The sequence below is a fragment of the Triticum dicoccoides genome, chromosome 2A, assembly GCF_002162155.2.
Source record: "Triticum dicoccoides isolate Atlit2015 ecotype Zavitan chromosome 2A, WEW_v2.0, whole genome shotgun sequence".
In the NCBI taxonomy this organism is placed as follows: domain Eukaryota; kingdom Viridiplantae; phylum Streptophyta; class Magnoliopsida; order Poales; family Poaceae; genus Triticum; species Triticum dicoccoides.
This window is the reverse complement of record NC_041382.1, coordinates 617,228,744-617,249,916: the sequence shown is the minus strand read 5'-3', so window position 1 is coordinate 617,249,916 and position 21,173 is coordinate 617,228,744.

The window sequence follows — 21,173 nt, the reverse complement described above, 5'->3', positions numbered from 1 at the left end:
CTTTTCTCTCCTTTTTTTAATTGGGCTTCTTCGGCCTCTTTTATTTATTTATTTTCGTCCGGAGTCTCATCCCGACTTGTGGGGGAATCATAGTCTCCATCATCCTTTCCTCACTGGGACAACGCTCTAATAATGATGATCATCACACTTTTATTTACTTACAACTCGTGAATTACAACTCGATACTTAGAACAAGAAATGAATCTATATGAATGCCTCCGGCGGTGTACCGGGATGTGCAATGATGCATGAGTGACATGTATGAAAGAATTATGAACTGTGGCTTTGCCACAAATACAATGTCAGCTACAAGATCATGCTTAGAAATATGACAATGATGGAGCGTGTCATAACAAACATAACGATGGAAAGTTGCATGGAAATATATCTCAGAATGGCTATGGAAATGCCATAATAGGTAGGTATGGTGGCTGTTTTGAGGAAGGTATATGGTGGGTTTATGGTACCGGCGAAAGTTGCGCGGTACTAGAGAGGCTAGCAATGGTGGAAGGGTGAGAGTGCGTATAATCCATGGACTCAACATTAGTCATAAAGAACTCACATACTTATTGCAAAAATTTATTAGTTATCGAAACAAACTACTACACGCATGCTCCTAGGGGGATAGATTGGTAGGAAAAGACCATCGCTCGTCCCCGACCGCCACTCATAAAGAAGACAATCAATAAATAAATCATGCTCCGACTTCATCACATAACGGTTCACCATACGTGCATGCTACGAGAATCACAAACTTCAACACAAGTATTTCTCAAATTCACAACTACTCAACTAGCATGACTCTAATATCACCATCTTCATATCTCAAAACAATCATCAAATATCAAACTTCTCATAGTATTCAATGCACTTTATATGAAAGTTTTTATTATATGCCTCTTGGATGTCCATCATATTAGGACTAAATTCATAACCAAAGAAAATTACCATGCTGTTTAGGACTCTCAAAATAATATAAGTGAAGCATGAGATTTCATCTATTTCTTCAAAACAAAACCACCACCGTGCTCTAAAAAGATATAAGTGAACCACTAGAACAACAACAAACTACTCCGAAAGATATAAGTGAAGATCAATGAGTAGTTGAATAATTATGCAACTATGTGAAGACTCTCTAACATTTAAGAATTTGAGATATTGGTATTTTATTCAAACAGCAAGCAAAACAAAATAAAATAAAATGATGCTCCAAGCAAAACACATATCATGTGGTGAATAAAAATATAGCTCCAAGTAAAGTTACCGATGAGCGAAGACGAAAGAGGGGATGCCATCCGGGGCATCCCCAAGATTAGGCTTTTGGTTGTCCTTGAATATTACCTTGGGTTTCCTTGGGCATCCCCAAGATTAGGCTCTTGCCACTCCTTATTCCATAGTCCATCGAATCCTTACCCAAAACTTGAAAACTTCACAACACAAAACTTAACAGAAAACTCGTAAGCTCCGTTAGTATAGGAAAATAAATCACCACTTCAAGGTACTGTAATGAACTCATTCTCTATTTATATTGGTGTTAAACTTACTGTATTCCAACTTCTTTATGGTTTATAAACTATTTTACTAGCCATAGATTCATCAAAATAAGTAAACAACACATGAAAAACAGAATCTGTCAAAAGCAGAACAGTCTGTAGTAATTTGGATCAAACGGACACTTCTGGAACTCATAAAATTCTCAAATAAATTTATGGACGTGAGGAATTTATCTATTAATCATCTTCAAAAATAATTAACTAAATATCACTCTCCAAATAAAAATGGAAGCAATTCTCCTGAGCGCTAAAGTTTCTGTATTTTTACAGCAAGATCAACAAGACTTTCCCCAAGTCTTCCCAACGGTTCTACTTGGCCCAAACACTAATTAAAAGCATAAAAACCACATCTGAACAGAGGCCAGATGAATTATTTTTTACTAAACAGGAACAAAAAGTAAGGAACAAAAATAACATTGGGTTGCCTCCCAACAAGCGCTATCGTTTAACGACCCTTGCTAGGCATGATGATTTCAATGATGCTCGCATAAAAGATAAAAAATGAAATATAACGAGAGCATCATGAAGAATATGACTAGTACATTTAAGTCTAACCAACTTCCTATGCATAGGGATTTTGTGAGCAAACAACTTGTGGGAACAAGAATCAACTTGCATAGGAAGGTAAAACAAGCATAACTTCAAAACTTTAAGCACATAGAGAGGAAACTTGATATTATTGCAATTCCTACAAGCACATGTTCCTCCCTCATAATAATTTTCAGTAGTATCATGAATGAATTCAACAATATAACCAGCGCCTAAAGCATTCTTTCCATGATCTACAAGCATAGAAAATTTACTACTCTCCACATAAGCAAGATTCTTCTCATTCGGAATAGTGGGAGTATCATAAGAGACTCGAATACTATAAATTGTTTCTACATTAAAAGAGTAATGTTCAGAAAAGGGGTAACCATAATCATGACAAGTTTTATAAATATAATCACTACTTTTTATAGCATAAGTATCATCACAATAATCATCATAAGTAGGAGGCATGCTATCATCATTATAAATTTGCATATCAAAACTTGGGAGACTAAAAATATCATCTTCATCAAACATAGCATCCCCAAGCTTGGGACAAACATTAATTGCAGCAAATCTATTCTCAAAAACATCATCTTCATCAAACATAGCTTCCCCAAGCTTGGGCCTTTTCATATCATAAGCATAATCACTCTCATCATTAATAGTATGGATAGCACCAATAGTATAGCAATTATCATATTATTCCAAGCAAGTGCCAAAAAGATTTTCAAGATCATAAGAAGTATCATTATCTTCCACAATTATATTTTCATGAGGCACAATAGTAATAGCAGCAACACTATTTGGGGGAGATATCTTTTTACCTCTCTTCCTTTTTCTTTTCTTCTTCTTCACCACATCATGTGTGGATTCAATCCTCTTTTTGGAGCTCCTTATTAATGAGATTGGTTGAATAGAAGGCTCCTCCTCGTTACCTGATTCATCATAAGAAATAATAGGAGGATATTGGGAAGTCTCTTCCCTTTCATTAGTATTCTCTTCATCTTCTATTTGTTTTCTTTTCTTTATGTAATTGGCAATATAAGGATTTTCAATGCAATTTACGGCACAATACATATAAATTTTCTCTAGATCAAAATCAAGAAATCTACCAAGATTAAACTTTGGAATACCCTCAGTTATACGTTTCATTTCCTCATACCCCAAAAGAAGACTAAGCTCTTTATGATGCTCAAGGGTAATCAAATTATCACAATTTTTGGATACGATTCGGTCATGAAACAGTTTGCATTGGAGATTTAAATGACCATGTTCATTGCAAAGTTCACAAGGGGTGCGAAAAATATTGAATTTTTTAGCTCAATCATCAAGACTTTCTTGCAACAATTTAGTTTCTAAGTACTTATGCCTCTTGCAATATCTATCTTCCCTATTTGGTGTGTACTTACAAACCCAATGCACTCCACAAAAATTGACATGTTTATAGGAGACATTTTCATCATAACTAGTGCAATCATCATTAGTATCATGGATATTCAAAGAATTTGTACTAACAACATTGCAATCATGCTCATTATTCAAAGATTTAGTGCCAAACATATTATAGACTTCTTCCTCTAGCACTTGAGCACAATTTTCCTTTGCATCATACTCACGAAAGATATTAAAAAGATGAAGCGTATGAGACAAACTCAATTTCATATTTTTGTAGTTTTCTTTTATAAACTAAACTAGTGATAAAACAAGAAACTAAAAGACTCGATTGCAAGATCTAAAGATATACCTTCAAGCACTAACCTCCCCGGCAACGGCGCCAGAAAAGAGCTTGATGTCTACTACACAACCTTCTTCTTGTAGACATTGTTGGGCCTCCAAGTGCAGAGGTTTGTAGGACAGTAGAAAATTTCCTTCAAGTGGATGACCTAAAGTTTATCAATCCGTAGGAGGCGTAGGATGAAGATGGTCTCTGTCAAGCAACCCTGCAACCAAATAATAAAGAGTCTCTTGTGTCCCCAACACACCCAATACAATGGTAAATTGTATAGGTGCACTATTTCAGCGAAGAGATGGTGATACAAGTGGTATATGGATAGTAGATATGAGTATTTGTAATCTGAAAATATAAAAACAGCAAGGTAACTAATGGTAAAAGTGAGCGTAAATGGTATTGCAATGCGTTGAAATAAGGCCTAGGGCCCATACTTTCACTAGTGCAAGTCCTCTCAACAATAATAACATAATTGGATCATATAACTATCCCTCAACATGCAACAAAGAGTCACTCCAAAGTCACTAATAGAGGAGAACAAACAAAGAGATTATGGTAGGGTACGAACCCACCTCAAAGTTATTCTTTCCAATCAATCCGTTGGGCTATTCCTATAAGTGTCACAAACATCCCTAGAGTTCGTACTAGAATAACACCTTAAGACACAAATCAACCAAAACCCTAATGTCACCTAGATACTCCAATGTCACCTCAAGTATCCGTGGGTATGATTATACGATATGCATCACACAATCTCAGATTCATCTATTCAACCAACACATAGGACCTCAAAGAGTGCCCCAAAGTTTTTACTGGAGAATCATGACGAAAACGTGTGCCAACCCCTATGCATAGGTTCATGGGCGGAACCCGCAAGTTGATCACCAAAACATACATCAAGTGAATCACGCGGTATCCCATTGTCACCACAGATACGCACGGCAAGACATACTTCAAGTGTTCTCAAATCTTTAAAGACTCAATCCGATAAGATAACTTCAAAGGGGAAACTCAATTGATTACAAGAGAGTATAGGGGGAGGAGAAACATAAGATCCAACTATAATAGAAAAGCTCGCGATACATCAAGATCATGCCAAATCAAGAACACGAGAGAGAGATCAAACACTTAGCTACTGGTACATACCCTCAGCCCCGAGGGAGAACTACTCCCTCCTCGTCACGGAGAGCACTGAGATGATGAAGATAGCCACCGGAGAGGGATTGCCCCCTCCGGCAGGGTGCCGGAACGGGTCTAGATTGGTTTTCGGTGGCTACGGAGGCTTCTGGCGGTGGAACTCCCGATCTATTGTGCTCCCCGATATTTTTACGGTACGTGGGTATATATGGGTGAAAGAGATACGTCAGGAGAGCCACGAGGGGCCCATGAGGGTGGAGGGCGCGCCCTAGGGGGGTGGGCGCCCCCCTACCTCGTGGCCTCCATGAAGCTTCCCTTACATGGACTCCAAGTCTTCTGGGCTTCTTCTGATCCAAAAATAAGTTCCGTGAAGTTTCAGGTCAATTGGACTCCATTTGATTTTCCTTTTCTGCGATATTCTAAAACAAGGAAAGAAAGAGAAACTGGCACTAGGCTCTGGGTTAATAGGTTAGTCCCAAAAATCATATAAAATAGCATATAAATGCATATAAAACATCCAAGGTTGATAATATAATAGCATGGAACAATAAAAAATTATAGATACATTGGAGATGTATCAGCTGACTTCGTGTTTCTCTGCTGTTGATCCCTGACCTCCTGCTGCCTGGGGTCGGCTACATGCTGTTATCTCAGTTTGCTTGGTAGTTTCATTCTTGGTTAAGATTAGACCTAGCCGTGTAGATGAAGATGGACATTGGAGGTACAGTGTTGGCACTGACGACTCGGATAAAAATATTTTTGTATGCACTCCGAGTGGGTTAGTCTATATACACTTAAATTTTCACATTCAGTTTCCTTCAGTTAGACGACAGCAAGGAGATAATGCACTCCTTTTTCCTGAAAAAATATCATAAGGGACATCTTTTGGAAGAATGACGAGCCATGTTGGCCGTAGTTGGAGTGAAAGAATTACAACTTTTTTGTGCCAAATAATCAAATATAGCACCGGTTCAGGAAAAAAACGAAACCATGAGAAATGTTGTTGTTGGATGTCAGTGCGCATCATATATCCTCTTGGCCATGCCGGTCATAACAGCAACAACTTTCTTTAGGCTGGTGATGCTCATATTGTCAATCATTCTCACTGTGGTGTCTGAGACAAAAACTCCTAAGGCAGTTTGGTAATTTATGATGTTATTACACCGGAGCACATGTAATGACAGGCCCGGTAAAGAAGAATAGAACGTAAGTGTGTGCCATATTTTTTCCCGTTGCAACGCACGAGCCCTTTTGCTAGTATATATAATGTGGTTATAAGGGAAAACATAAATTGGACACAACATTACTTTTATAAGAGTCCTATGTTTTATACCCCACAGTAGGCATACTAACAAGTTCACACACAAATACAACAGAAAAGGTAAACATTCATATCAAACTCAGGTTCACAGGACACGTTCATATTCATAGCCAACATTCACTATCAACAACTCAAAAGATTCATATATACACAAGCTCAGCATATCTATGCATCCAAATGATTGATAGATCACACGACAATATTCATACATAATTCACAAAAAGATTCAGATATACACATGTTCAGTATGTTTATGCATCCAAATGATTGAGATCACAACCAATATGATCGATGGACGAACTTTAATTACCTAGGGTACAGACTGGTAAATGGTGTTCAATCGGAGGTACTTCTTGCTAAAATTAGTTCTTGTACGAGTAAACTTTCGAGTACATAAGAGGCAGCACAGACAATCTGAACTTTGCTTGTAGGTTTATCCTCAAATAGTGGCCTCGTGCCGAGGGAGGTTTGAGCAACTTGGCCACTACTTTCATCCAACTAGTTTACTGGCTCATCTTGGTCATGTATCTCGCCAAAATTCTACATTGCAGACGAGAAAGGAGGCGGTTGAGAAAATGAACCACCCAAATTTTTTGTGCAGTTCAACTGAAATGGAGCATCCTTGGCATGCAGACTGATTAAGTGCCAGATGAATATATGCGTCAACCAACTTGTCTGGAATCTTTAGACTCCATGCCATATAGTTCGCTACCATATGTGCCGGTAACCAAAAGGCACAAGTTGGGACCAAAGACTGGACTGTGTTTTTCTGGGCTATGCACCAAGCAATATTTTTGGCGTTCACTCTCCTAATACTTGGAGTTTGACAATTGGTTGACGCCGGTTGATACTCGAATGAATATAGGCACTTCTTGTCAACATCGATGCTTGTCTGAGTGAACTTTGGAGTACATAGCAGCAGCACAAGTACCTGTCCATCTAATCATTTTGTGCAGTTCTACTGAAATCACCCGATGTAATGATTTTCCTGCGAGTTCAGGCTCCAAATTACTCCTTTATGAAATCGGCAAACAGTAGCACAATACCAAATTACCAATACATATGACAAGCACAATAATCAGGATAAAGACCAGTACCAACCTGTGTGAGGTAGCATACCAATTACTATTTCCTTTGACTAGAAGCCGAGATAAGCCAAGCGACTGACAGCAAAGGAAGAAAGCAAGCAGAGATTAGCGACTGACAGGAAAGGACAGAAGCTGTCGAGGCAATGAAGCACCCAAAGTTTTTGTGCAGTTCCACCAAAATCGAGCATCCCTGTTGGCACATATATTGAGAGAGTGAGATTACTGTAATATTGGGACTAGTTGATGAAACATACACTAACAAATAGAAGCACCCTCATTATCTTAATGGGTAAAGTTAGCAACATAGTAGTCTTACTTAAAGAGAGGTATTAGTTTATTTAATCAGTGCCAATTAGCTCAACTCAACACTCAAAGCATTGCCATTTATCATAGGTTGCAAAACTTTAACGTGCAAAGATAAAGGAGTTTCTCATGACAGTAGAACGATACAAATAGAGATGACAGCAAACTAATATGGATGAAGGCCTTAGGCCCGTACCAACCTGAGAAAAAAAGCTTATTCATGTAGTCCCATAAGAGATGATAAATCACTCACTGGAATCACACAATAGTATATATTTTTGTGCACTTCAAATGTATGGTTGAAATCACTCTTGTTTACCAGTGCCGAGATTATGTCGAAAGATTATCAAGAACTTCCAGCAGAGTTAAAACACTAGCTGGATAGAGTTGATTGTATTGTATTGTGTAGTTCCACTAAAATGTATGATTGGCACAACATGATCCCTGTTTGCACAAGTAGGAACAAGGTGAAACCTTCATTAGCTTAGTGAGAAAGGATAGGAAGACATTAGCATTTTACTCAAACAGCAGCATCAAATTCATGATGGACAATACGCAAAACATTGCCTCATTGAATCAATGGCAATAAATTGACATGCAAAACAATAGCACTATTATGTCATGACACTAATAATATTCCCTCCCTGCTCCACCACATGATTCACCTCCATAGACAAACATACACACGTACATGATTCATCATAGGGTCCTACTAAAGATTTGTTTAACTCCAATAGGAAAATTAGGCAGTAATAAATTAGTGGTACTTAAGTACTAATTAATTAAGTGAGACATCAGAAGTGGAAGGGCTCCCTTGAGGATCATCTCACATGTAAGGTAGTCATTGCCGGAGCCATTGAATGGCCTCGACTGAGGCCTCTGGCTTCAGAGAGATCGCCTTGGCACTGTTTATTCTTCTTCTTCCTCCTCTTCATGCTCTGTTTCTCGTTCTCCTCACCAGTTGGTGAAACCAAGTACACAATTGGCCTTCTGATTCAGAATTGGTTTTGTCCATGAGGGATTACAAGTGTACTAGTAAAAAATAGCATTATTTTCTCATGGCAGTCGGAAAATAGAGATGAACACATGCATTAAATATCATTCTTACCTAAAGGAAGGTTATGGCGCAAATATGGATGATGAGGATTGGAACACAGATCTCCCTTTGTGCAGTTCCACCAAAATGAACCAACTGTTCCATTCTGACATTCCAGTTAAACAGCACAAAAGTCACTTCTTTTAAGAAGAGTTTTGTGCAGTGCACCAAAAGGTCACAACAACAACCAGGTGAATTGGATATCCCTGTTTGCACAAAAAGGCACAGAGGAAACAGTCAGAGTCTCAAACAATTACAGGCAAAAACATTTGGCTAAACTTTTCATGGCTTATAACAGTGGCATGGCTTCATTTTTACCAGGGACATTAGATTAAGAACAGCTAAGGCTACGTTCGGTTCACAGGTTTGGTGCAGGATTTTTGTAGGAACACAATTCCTACGGTATTCTTTCCCTTCGAATCATTCGGAACACAGGAAAGGTGAATAGTGATTCATAGGAAAGCTGGTCTGGTAGTACTGATTCCATAGGATTAGAAACATCCATGCGCTGCTCATTTTTTGGGCGGAAGCCCGAGGCAGGCACTCGCTGCCATGTGTTAGAAAGGTTGATGTGTTGTGTTGCCGGAATAAAAAAATCAACCTATGTGTGGTACATGAGGTGAGGACAAGACTAGTCACTGTGCAGCTGAATAAACAAATAGCATCTCATACTGCCAAGCATGCTACTCTAAAAAACAAATATGTACATTTCGTAGTCCATCCGAACACATTCTCTTGAGAGTTTCCTCCGGTTCGCTGTTCCATAGTTTTATACCTACATTCCTTTCCTATTCCTCTATTTTCATCAAGACCTATGTTTTCTGCCCCTTTATTCCGAACGGAGCCTAAATATTTGGTATAAGGGCATGGGACAGTGGGTGCACCAGCAGTCCAGCACCATGTACGTAAACAGGGGCCTAAAGTGGCGATTCATAATGTGTTGCCCCGAGAAACAAACATCCAAGAAACATATCCGGGTTGGTCCCATTTTTGTTCACTCTAGACACCTACTCCTATGTGTGGATAGCAAATCTAGTCCTGGTCATATCACTATGTACATCGTTACCCCTATATTTACCTTTTCGACCAAGAGACCGGTTGGATGACCAGTCTATACTACTTTCACCCCCTTTCCTTCCTGTTTGTACCAAGTCCGATGTACATACTAAATTCCCCCACCCCCACTTTATTTCTTGTTTGAACCAAGTACTCCATCCGTCCGGAATTACTTGTCATCAAAATGGATGTGTCTAGAACTAAAATACATCTAGATACATCCATTTCAATGACAAGTATTTTCGGACGGAGGGAGTACAAGATTCGACTCCATGAAGTAGCTTTACCTCTAACAATAGAAGAAAAAAATATGTGACGTTGGACCAACCGATCGAGAGGGGATGAGAGGTAGAAAATGATGCACATGCAGCGACGTAGCGAGCTGGGGAAGTAGAGCTAAGGCGGTGTCGAACGAAGATATACCTGAAGGTCGTCGGGATGTGGATAGGTGGGCGGCGGGAGGCCGGATCCGCCCACAGGCAACGACGAAGGGATCGGAGGACCTCCCGCGCCGTCGCTCGGCCAGAGATAACGGTGCGGTCGGCAGTGGGTCTCCTCCCTCGCTGTCGACGACGGCCTAAACGCTGCCCCTCCTCCCCTTCACCGGCGGAGGGGAATACGTCCTGATCTGTAACCAGCGGTGAGGATAGAAAGCCAGTGTCTTTTGAAGGGAGAAAGACAATGTTACTACCCCTATCTTGTTTAGATATGGAGAGGATGAGAGTGTGTGAATAGAGCAACCCTAGCAAGCAAGCGCGGAGGCTCCGGCCTATATATACGTAGTGGGGTAGTTTTCCTTTTTCACTCCATCAAAACAATCATTTAAAATTGTGTACTACTACATGCCAGGTCACTTTTTTTAGTTGTTGATTGTTTTTTGAGATAGCTACCCGCTTGTTCCAAGTGGTGTTACGGTGTGCCAGGTCGCACTTTGTATCGTTCAAGTCTGGTACTACAAGTCCCTCCATTAAATGAACAACCACCCCCTCGTAAAAATTGTGAACAAGCCCACGACTAAAATTAGCGGAAACGTGGGTTGCCCCAACATGCATTATTATTTATATTTTCTACTCCCTCCGTTCCTAAATATAAGTCTTTTTATTAGCCACACCTAAGACAAGAATTTTTTATTAGCAGTGAACCCCACATGTCATAGACACAAAAATTGTGGCAAGATTCCCTTAGGCAAGCCAAAGTGTGTCTAACAATTTGAGCAACTCAGGTTAGGAAAGTGTGGCAAGTGTGGAAAAAATAATGTGGCAACATAAGACAAACATAGTCACAATCCAAACAACCCCGTAATTTTTTGTGACATGCATGAAAATTTGGTTAGTTAAATTTATAGTCATAATTTGGCAAGGTGCATCAAATCAACACATGCAAGTATCAAAAGGAAAGTCATGACATGCATGCATGCATTGTACTCCCTCCATTTCCAAATATAAGTCTTTTTAGAGATTGCAACAAGTGACTACATACGAAGTAGAATATGTCTACTCCTACATACGAAGTAGCCCATTTGAAATGTGTAAAAAGACTTCTATCGAGTGTAGTGCTTTGATGTGTCGCATCAACTCATACAAGACCGAGCAATTTGATTACTACAATGCCCTCTCCCTCACGGACTGAGCTCTAGTGCCTTAACTGCACCTACCTTTGGCTGCATGACAGGAGGGCCAACCACCTGTTGGGCCCACCTGTCATAGACGCTAAGGCAGGAGTAGTAAGTAGAAGCTTTCGCTACACGCTATCCCTCCCGCATGAGGTGGACGTACATGTAGCAGTGGATACGATACTGTAGAAGTAGGAGTAACATCATTGTTCGTCTTCTCGAAGAGGCGAAGAGCCAAGCGCAACCCGAACGTGGCAGTTGCGAATGCTCGCGTGGTGCGGTTCCTTGGAGTACTAGCCAGGCTCTTGCATGAGACAAAATTGTTATTGTTTAACAATTAAACTCCATTATCCATTGGCTGATACTCATTCTGCATAGGTCCACGCGCTTAGCACCGTTTCCTCCTGGGGTCACCAATGTTTATTGGCTAATTAATAGCATTGCATGCAATGAACTAGCCATTGCAAGTCATTAATAGCATGCACACCTCTCTTCTCTTATTGGTTGATATGTCAAGAAACAAGAAACAAGGTAGAAGTTAATGCACCGCGCCTAAGTGTTTTGGGACTATTTGGTTTTCGTAAGATGACTTACACACCTAGACGGAGGGAGTAGTATAGCCCTGTAAACCGGAAAGGAGTGTTTGCCTTTCTAGTGATTTCAACAAGTGACTAGACTACACCGTGTGCAGTACTCCCTCCCTTTCGGTTTATAGGGATCAAATCTCAAATTTCATGAACCAAGGCATTTTGCGATTGGAGGAATGTATCTCGTACTTTACAAAACTACCCTAATTAAACTCATGCACTAATTACGTAGTTCTCTCGTTTTCCTCTCCGCCTTGGTCGCGGTGCACATGCGGGGCATTTCAAAGCATCCGGGCCCGGGCGCCATCCAACAAATCACAGCGAGGTGCTACAATCGAGACTCACTTGTCACCCCGGTGTGGCCGTCATGACCCGTCATATCACAAAACACAGACCTTTACCAGCAGTGGTAAGGTGGCCTCCAAGTTGGACTGGACGAAGCAAGCATCATTTCACTGGAATGCTCGTTCAAGCCCTTTCTTCCCTTTCTTGAAGAAAACCTCACTCCGGGCTACTCACTTCTGCCATTTTTCTTCTATACCGACGAATGAAAGGTGGGCAAATCAGTTATGCTGCTATATTTCATTCCAAGAATCTTCTTTTTGCGAAGCACCGACCAATTCTCACATCCTATTCTTTTCCCGTTTTCATTGCGATTGTGGTTTCCTTTTGATTGCTTTTTGTATGTCAGTTCATTGATGGATCCTGGAGCACTAGGCAAATAGTTGCCGGTGGACAACCCACTAGAGACAGCAATCTCCAGGAAGCGAGCACCGACCAACGAGTTGACCATGTTGGCGGGCCAACCCATGGAGACGAAGAACTCCAAGAAACAAGCACTGGCCAAAGAGTTGAGGACGTTGGCGGACTAACTCCTCAAAGAAAGTTGGAAGAACAGCAAGGGCCCCACCGTGCCTACCCCAGGAACTCTGATTGCCACCTATGTGAGGCTCAAGACCGAGTTTGAGGAGATAGTCGCCGTTGAGAAGCAGTATTCCCCTGGCAAGGTGATGGCCCCCATCGAGGACGAGGAGATGGCCCCGGGAGGGATGAGATCCCTCGGTGAGCTGCACATGGTAAAAAAAATAATGGCTTATTACCATAGTTGTGGTTTTTGATTATTTGCAATGTGCTTGCTAATATGTTAGGGTTGTGGAGGTGCCGGTGGACGTCCTTGATGATTCCGATGTCGTGGCCCGTCCCGTTGGCGATGTCGTGGCCCATCCTATTGGCATCGCCCCGGAGATCGATTCCGACGCCGCTGTCCATCCTGTGGACATCGCCCCAGAGATCAATTCCGATGTCGCGGTCAGTCCTGTGGACGTCGCCCCAGAAATCGATTCCCATGCCGATGTCCGTGCTGTGGTCATTGCCCGAGAGATCGATGACAAGAAATAGTTGGTCGCGCTAATCCTTCAGGGTAGTTTGCATTGCCCTGTGTTTAATTACCAGAACGATGCGTGTTATCAAACCATCTTAGGGCTAGTGCACTGTCTTGTGTGGGCGGATCTTGCTACTTTTGTATGATAGTGAATCATGCGATGAATCATGCGAACCCTCTTCGAGTTATGGAAACAGATGTTTCCTCACCAGCTTTTGATGTAATATATGGCATGCTTAGATGTAAGTTTGAACTGTTTATCATATCAACATGGCTTGTTTGATGATTCTTGGTGTTAGTAGGCTAGCTACTGTGTGAGCTATAGTACTTGCAAAACACTCACCAAAGAGAAACGTTGGGGCGGATGAGCTCGTGGTACGCTTATACTTATCCCTCGTCGATCGACCAATAGCCCTAGCTCCTAAAATTGTAGGCTTAGCGATCGATCAGACAATAGTCGACATACATTCAGGCCTCATTTGGTTCATAGGGTAGGAAAATCGTAGCAAAAGTATAGAGAACGTGCAACACAAAATCATAGCAGTGCAGAGATGTATTCCCTCCGTTCCAAAATAGGTGACCTAGGCGTGCTAGTTTGGCCTAGTGGGTTTTAGTGATATGACGTGGTACAGTGCCGTCCAGTCTTCGCGTGTGGTAGCAGTATTGCGGGTACAGTAAGTTTTCTTGAAGAAGCAGAATTCAACGAAGTCATGATGGTTCCTTCGTCCGAACAACTTATAGTGGGAAAGGTTGGGCCTGCGATACGACCGGGGTAGACCAGGATAATTTTGTGCATGGCAGGTGGACCAGGATGGTCGACGTCCCACATGTCGGCGAATGAAAGTATTCTTTCCGATATAGAGGATGAGCAACGAGTATTCATTGTTTATTTTTGATGAAAGCTATTGTCTCCACTGTTACGACGGAGGAGTGTGAAACGCGGCAGCCCAGTGAACTTGGCATGTGCAGCACTCCCTCCTTCCTCATGTAATGCCCAGGTTACAGCTTTTTCTCACTTTCTCTCTATCTATTTCCTCTCAAATGTTTTTACCTTTCTTTTTTAAGACACAATTGTTTTTTATGCCTTTTTTAGAATTATTTTTTTATACCTAGGAGCACGTGTAGAGACGGGCTCTTGCAGAGCCCACTCCTTGACTTTGTCAATGCCTCTCTCTCCTCCACATAAGGAGTACTACTTGCTATGCATGCATGCGGCGGGCAGCTGGCGTCTTGAGGGGCTAGGGCGGTGAGAGCGGGCTCCGGAAGCGGTCCGGACTCCAGCATGGCCCACCTCACATTATCACCATATATTTCTTGGAGTCCGTGCGTGGCAGGCGGGCAATCTCTTCTCCCTCCCCTGTTTCTCTCTTCTCAGCCGACACTCGCCGAGCAATTAGATTTCGTCTATCGACGGTTTATTCAATTACGGTCCCACATGTCTGTGAAATTGCAAGACAACGCGTGTCCCCTCTGGTGAGCGGCGTGCGAGCCGGACTGTCGGGGTTGCGCGTACGAGTCATAAGTGTGCCGCCTTTTCCTTTAGAACTTGCGAGCGTAACATTTTCACGCGATCGATCGATAGAAATCCAGAACAAAATGACGAGGGCGGTGCCTTCCCGCTTGTTAGGCGGGCTAGTTCGAGTGATATGACGTGCTACAGTGTTGTCCACTTGCTCCATTTTTATGTAAGCAAGAGTTTACACTCTTACGCTGGAGGAGTGCGAAACACTGTGGATCTGATTTTGATCGAGGGATAACTGTTCCCTGCCAAATAATGGAGGATTATTAGCGATTATAGCATGATAGTTAGGGCATCTCCAGCGCTGGCCCACAAATTTACATCGGCATCTGTCCGAGGACACTGATGGATGCCATCCGATGCTGCCCGCATACCTTTCGACAACTATATGAACTAACCAGACGAAATTCATGCAAACAAAGCAAATTTCAAATTAACCGGATGAAATTCATTACATTTCGAAAACTTTTCCTACAAAATGGATGAAATTCATTACATATTTCGCACAAACCGTACTAAAACCTATTGTAAAGCTAATCTAAATGATCGCCGGTGCCCGACTACCATGTCCGGCCATGAACCCGAGAAAGCCGGCCATTGCCTTTGCCTCCTCCTCATCCGCCTCGATAACCTCCTCCTCCGGAGCACAAGGTTCTGAAGATTTCCGCCTCCATGTCGCCGTCAAGCGGCTAATCGGCCGCCGATGTTTACCTCACCAAGCTTGGCGTCGACTGAGTGGAGTAGCGGTGGCCTTCCCGGGACCAGAGCGGCGGCGACCTACCATGTACTACTCTTCCTCACTGCCGGCTGCGCCCGCGCACGCGCACCGGCTTCGTGGTCGTGGTGGCGGACGGCGGCCGGGGGGTGCCGGCGATCTCCTTCGTTTGCTCCTACGACAATACGTCGAAGAGAGCTTTGGAACGCGCCCGGAGCGGAGCCGCCGATGTCCCTCGTCTGCTCCTGCGACAGTACGTCCAAGAGAGCTTCAGAGCGCCAGGAGGCCATGGTTGAAGTGGTGCCGGCAGAAGGAAGGGACCGGAGGAGAATAAGTGTGGGTCTTTGGCTATGGCTTGGAGCTGGGGCTCAAGTTAATATAGTGGGTGAATGGCAATGAGCCGCGGCAGACGGATGGACAACTAGCGCCGGAGTAGGTTTGTCGTGCGTGAATGTGGACGCTACTTCAGTGACTTAACTGCAGATGCGTTTGGGTTACTAACATGTGGGCCCAACGGGCATCTAGCCCGCATGTCAGTGACACACCAATTGCACCTGCAGTTAAGTCCGGTGAATGCGGCATTGACATTCTGGAGAGACGGTGACCGTTTCAGGCGGGAAGCGCGCGCTAGCGATGGAAGGGGTTTCGGTGTGCAGTGGCACTAAGATCGGTCGCTCATGATAGTACATACTCTGTACCATACTACCATAGTACCCTCTCTAGCTTAGGCTGTTTTATAGATTGTCGTTATGATGGACGATATACATGAGCAAGGCGGTCCGAGTATGACCGTTGGTGTTGAGCCAGGTGAATACATGCTCGGAGTTCGCGTAGGCCTCCATGAAACGTCAAAACAGTAATGTGAGGCACCGCCGGGGCGCAAAGGTGATGGGCTCGCCGTTTGCGTTGCGCCATGAGCAGGACTTTGATTTAGAGGGCGACATGCATGCATTAGCATGCTTTGACAGCATGAGCGTGAGTTTCTAACGCAAAGTATTTCATTTTCATTTGGCTGACGAGGGTGCGTTGCAGCGACGAGTCCGTGGTTTGATTCCCCACATATGCATAATTTTGGTTTTTACAGTATTTCTTTCTCCATTGACAGGTAGGCCCGCATAGATAGATAAAGAACACGGGTTGATGAGGCGCATGCAGACTGTTTGACTGGTCAACCAGACAAATACGGAGCTATACGCTGAGCCAGTGATTGTATAATCACCATATCTCGTATACAATGATCAAAGTGAGCTATCAAGACAAGTTCGATGACTGCCAATGCATTTTACTCGGTAATAAATGACCAGGATTGAAGGGGAATCCAAATTTGCTTCGTCTTCTGTCCTTGAGCTCTTGACAAACCAATGCACTATACGGTTGTCTGGCCACTCCACCCCAGAGCTCTCACCAAGCGTCGTTCATGCCACCGCGCCACACACTAACCGGTAAGGCAGCGATGGCATCCCGCCACGCCGAGTTCCTTGCCGCCCACGACCGCACACAAAATGGTAGGGAAGCGATGGCATCCCGTCGTGCCGATTTCATCGCCGCTCGCGACCTCACAACTATGTTGGAGGAATTTGAAGATGCCAAGGCCGAATGGGTGGTAGAGCAAGAGGCGGCCAAAGCCGCATAGAGGGAGCGGAAAAGTTAGAAAGCACTCAAGAAAAGAGAGGCCAGCCGCCGCAAGAAAGAAAAGGACGCACGTGCTGCTGCGGAGAGGTCGGTGGAGATCCAATCATGGTGGGGTGTCGCCGACAAAGCCGGGAAGGAGAACAACAATGTCTGGCCAGCATGTGAGAAGTAGTAGTACTAGTAGTTAGTGTGTGTGTCTGTGTCTGAGTACGAGCATGTACCAATACTACTAGTTACTACTGTAGTTTTTAGAGCAAATTACCAGTACATTAGCCTAGACTAAATGGAAAAATTCCTATCCTAAGCATCAAATGGCATCTCTTTCTCTATAGGAATTGAGATGCATGTCATCTCACTTCCTATGATTTTCATATTCCTATCCTATGAACGAAAGGAGGCCTCTATTGGAGTAACTACTGTAGCTAGCAGTACTGCTGGTATAGTAGTTTTCTTCAAGAAGCAGAATTCAACGAAGTCATGATGGTTCCTTCGTCCGAGCAACTTCAAAGTGGGAAGTGGGCCTGTGATTTGATGGCTCATTAGTCATTGTTACTGCGGCGCGACGACCTGGGTGACTCTCCCTTGGAGTTCTGCATGCATGGCAAGTGGACTAGGATGGTCGACGTCCCACATGTTGGTGGACGGAAGTATTCTTTCTGATATCGAGGAGCAAGGAAACTGCATGGTATAGTATCACTGCTGATTGGTTCGCAAAAAAATAGTATCACTGCCGATTTATAATTATTTTTAATTTCTGATGAATGCTAGCGTTTCAACTCTTACGACGAAGGGTGCCAAACACGGCACATGCTGGATGTCCCACACGTCAGTGAAAGGAGTGGGACATGAACAGCGTGGTAGAGCCCAGCGTAAAAAAACAGCGTGGTAGAGCGTCTCCACTTCTTCCACTTCTGGGTCGGAGACCACACGTAGTAGTACTTAGTGGTATGAACGATACAAAGTGCGACCTGGAGAGAAAGACACGTCTAGTTGGAAGGTCTCGGGGCATACACGTAAACAAATATAAAAGTTAATATGTGCCTCCAACTAATATAGTAGTAGTAGAGTACTTAGGCACATACTCCATAACATCACCGTGCATTGCACGTACAAAATTTAGTGGTAGTATGTAGTAAGAGACAAATGCCGTCCAAGAGTTCCCTTCTTGACCTACTTTTGGGTGTTTGGTAGAGTGTATGGAGGGTGCATGAGTCCACACTAGTTTAGCACAAATACACTAGAAGCATGCATGAAGAGAGCATGCATGAAGAGGGGTGTTCAGTTGAGCATGCATGAAGAGGGAACAACTATGCTGAGACGAGAACGTAACCAAACACACCCTATATGCCACGCATGTTCATACCATTTGTGCCTTTCTACTTCACTTACTACGCTACATTACTCAGGTTCGTACGTCCACTCCTGGGTACATGTCCGTCTCGTAGTTCTAGTCCCACGTGTTCTTCATATAGATGGAACGATCCTTGCATAACACGTGCACCTTGATGCTAGATGTCTTGTGTGTTGGCAAAAGGATGAACAAAGCTCACGTAAAAAAATAGAGTGGAAGAACATAGATTCCGGACGACCGAGAAGGAGCAAGGAACCTCGTGGTGGAGCGTCTGCACTCATAATATTTAATATTATTCGGCGATATAAAATTAACCAATCATCTCCACAGTGGACTGGAAGAGTACGAAACACGGCAGCCTAGTGTAGTTACATCATACTAGTACATGGCTAACCCATGCTATCACCATATTTCTTGGCTTCCGTGCGACACCTATCTCTAGTAATCCAGCAGCATGTATCGCTTCTCCCTCCTCGTCTCTATCAAAGTGCGGCGGGCTGGCGTTTCTGCCATCTATTGAGGTCGGTTAACTATCACATGTTAGCGACATGCCAAGAGCATTCTAAAAAAAATTCCTTTCACGTTCCGTTTTCAAAAAGAAAAAAAATACTTTCACATACAAATTTGCCTGTATGCTTTGAGCAACTTGCATGTCCTATACTGCTCCTGTTTGATACTCTAACTTAGCTAGAGGTTAGACTAACTCATGACTAACCCTAAACTAACTGTTGCCAAAGAGGTGCTTGGGTGACAGGGTTAGATTGACAATAAATGCACTTGATGGAGAGAGAAAGGTGATTTTTCAGTGGTCCCAATGAGAACTATCTCCAGTTAGCACCTCTTGGGTGGGATAGTTTTTTTGGTGGGTTCGATGCAACTTGCTCCAATTTAAACCCTCATGCTTGGATACTTTAGGGCTATTTGAGCCCCAACTAGCTCAAACTAACTCTAACCCATGGATCCAAACAGGGTCTATGGCCAGTCTCGACACGGAGCAGTCGCGTGCACCGGGAAGTGGCGCTCTCTCGGCCGTCGCGCCACATCAGAGCCGGAGCCAGTGAGAGGTCGCCTCCGCTCTGGCCGGGCATTAATGCAGCACTGACGCTCCAGGGCGACGTTGACCGTTTCACGTGGGAAGCGCGCGCTGGCAAGGGAGTATAGGCTTTGAACCGTTTCAGATGTAGTACTGGTATTTTGCAAAACTACTCAATTATTGCACTTAGTTTCCTAAGAAATTGTGGTAAAAAACGTTACTCCATAGCCCTCTTCCCTTCTCCTTTCTCTTCCACCGCCCGCGCACGTCCGCGGGAAGCGACCGGTCAACCCTTATATAGGAGTGCTAGCACAAAAAGATGCATGCATGACCACTAAAATTTCCATATTAAAGCGCCGCTCCGGCGGGAGTATGGCGTATGTTGTTACCTTCGGCCGGCCCATGGCTACCGGGCGACGGTGACCAGAGAAGAGGCGGCGGGAGGGGAATGAATGCAGCTACTGTTTGGGTTCGCCTTCCGGCTTAAATAAATGCGCAGCATCATGTGTACTCGCGGGTGCACAAATTGTAACATACGTGTCTGCTTAAGTGGGCGTCACGTAACTGGTGTGTGTGTGAGAGAGATTCTGAGAGATAGAGTGCATGTGTGCGACTCTACTCTTCGGACATGTACTCAACCTTTTGCATCGGGATATAAGTATAATGGTATTTACTTTACCTAGTGATTTACGTGGCCATGTTAACGTGGTTGTGTCAAAAATGTCACTTCCTGCTCGTGATTTGCGTTATATAATTACAAGCAAGATTCTCGTGCATTGCAGGGAACATCAATATGCATTTTTTTTACAAAACACCTGTTGTGATTGACCCATGCAGGAGTAATCCCATGTGTAAAAACTAATGATATCTCGAGAATTTTATCGGAAAACTGGTATCTCGAGAATGTCATCGAAAAAATGAAAGATGAGAGATAAGGCGAGGAGGAGTGGAGCGTGGTGGTGACTGGTGGTCGGAATGGGCGGAGGCATGGGGATGGACGGCGCCGGTAGGCGGCAGCGGCCACCATGCATGCTAGATTGTTCCAGAGACTTATTCCTTTTTTAGTTGCTGAGCAATGAGGTTGTGGGAGATAATGATGTGGAGAGAGGTGCGGGTATATTTTGTAAAATTATCATAGTTTGCTTTCTATCCTCAGATATAGATCATACGGTCTGTATTACAAGATGGCAGGCACACCATCACCGCCAACTCGTTTTTTATAAGGGTATAGATGATAAGTTTGCTGACTACTAAAGTAAAGTGGAATTTGTCCATGTTATGCAAGTAAATAAAGGTGATTGTTTATCATACGGGTAAGGTTGGATGAAGGGTGGTAGGAACAAATGCTCCGCCTAGAGCATGTGTGTGTGAGATGGATTCTTAGTGTGTGTGTGAGAGAGAGAGAGAGAGGAGAGAGAGAGATGGAGTCTTAGTTTGTGTGTGTGCGTGAGAGAGAGAGATGGAGTCTTAGTGTGTGTGTGTGTGGGGGGGTGCGTGCATGCGTGCGTGCGTGTGTGTGTGAGAGA